Below are 1,673 nucleotides of genomic sequence, written 5' to 3'. Positions count from 1 at the left end.
TTTTGTGTGTGTATTTCTAAAGTACATTACTTATTTTTAGTTGTTCTTAATAAAAAGGGCATCTTGCGAGACATAATATTCTGGGACTTATTTTTTAAAATCAGTATTGTACTGCTGTGTTTCATCATGTTACTGCACGTAGCTATACTTTAATTTTCACCATGGTACAATTTACCATTTTGTGAATAATCCACGATTTATCTCTTCTCTTATTGAAAGTGTCAACTGAAGGTCACCTTCAATGTCAATAGTAGTCCCCAATTTGGGGTATGATGAGAGGGGAGAGAGACTTTATTCAGTGCAAAGAGCTCAATTATGAAACAGCTCAGCTGTGGAACTGGCTGTGAGGTGGCCCTGGGGTTATTGCTCCATTATTATAGCTCAGCTCCGCTCTGGGGTGTGAGATAGCTCCAGCTCCAATGTCGCTGCTCTAGCTGGGGCAACTCAAGTCTTTTTTTTTTTAATGCCTATAGCACCTGATCTTCCTAGGTGGTCTCCCATCCAAGTACTAACCAGGCCCGACCCTGCTTAGCTTCCGAGATCAGATGGGATCGGGCGTGTTCAGAGTAGCATGGCTGTAGACCAACTCAAGTCTTTGATGGAAACTAAAAGTATACTCCACCAACAGAGAGGAAAAGCTGACTTATATAGAGAATTCCCACTCCTGGTTCCTGATTGGTTCATTCTCATGCAAATGAGAACTCCGAATCCTCACAGTCTGATTAGTCTTAAAAGCACTGTTGGACCAATCTGATTGGTTGGCATAGATGTAAATGAAGATATAGCTGAGCAGCCCAATTGCCTGGAGCAAGTCTTCAGCCCATTGGTTAACTCACAATCCTAAGAGCTCCTTTATAAGAATTAGCAGGATCACAGTGCTGGAAGCTTGGTAGGCCAGTGGTACCTTTCTCTAAAATGCAGCTTGCATGAAGGACCTGTGTAAACAATGGCTGCTAGGCTCTGGTTATGAACTTGAGCCCAATTAACTACAATGTGTCCTTTTTGGCAGGTATATTCTTCTTGGGTGGTCAACAAGAGATTCGATTTTTATATTATAAATGTTGAAGCTATTAACATGCTGCTGTATGCTTCCTGGTAAACCGAGTGAGACTGTCTCTTGGACATCATTTATAGAACATATAGCCAGGAGTAGCATTGTACCAATTGTACCAAATATCACCCCTTCGAGCAAAGTATAAGAAATCCTGTTGATTCATATCTACTCTTGATGCTACCTGGCTTCTTAATTTTTGTGGATCAAATGAGTACAAAATCTCATTCTGATCTTAATTTGATTTTCTTGATTCACTAATGATTTTGAACATTTATTCATGTGTATTTCTTTTCCTCTTTATTTCTTTTCCTGTTCATTTTTCTGTACATTTGGGTTGTTTGTCTTTGTCATTGATTTGTAGGGTTCTTCATATTCTTGATATCAATCTGGTATAGTTTATAGATTTTGCAAATATTCTATCCCATAAATAAATAAATCCGTAAAATTTATTTATTTATTTATTTAAATAAATTAGTAACATTTATTTATTTATTTTTTATTTTAATTACTTTCAACTATACTGTACATTGGGTAGACATCTATATAGTTTGTAAAATGATCTCCCCAATTGCCCCCTCCCTCCCCGACCCTCCACTTAGCCAATGTATTAATGCTAACT

General features: G+C 37.7%; 1 non-coding gene across 1 annotated transcript; it reads right to left on the bottom strand.

The window, feature by feature from the left end:
- Positions 1-464: 464 nt before the first annotated feature.
- On the bottom strand, positions 465-583 carry LOC120609828 (5S ribosomal RNA). Its single transcript, XR_005654845.1, has one exon. It is a non-coding gene; the product is annotated as a 5S ribosomal RNA (ribosomal RNA).
- Between the last annotated feature and the right edge of the window lie 1,090 nt (positions 584-1,673).

Source organism: Pteropus medius, unplaced genomic scaffold, assembly GCF_902729225.1.
Source record: "Pteropus medius unplaced genomic scaffold, Ma_sr-lr_union100, whole genome shotgun sequence".
Classification (NCBI taxonomy): domain Eukaryota; kingdom Metazoa; phylum Chordata; class Mammalia; order Chiroptera; family Pteropodidae; genus Pteropus; species Pteropus medius.
The sequence above is the reverse complement of the archived record's forward strand: the minus strand, read 5'-3'. Positions and strand labels throughout refer to the sequence as shown.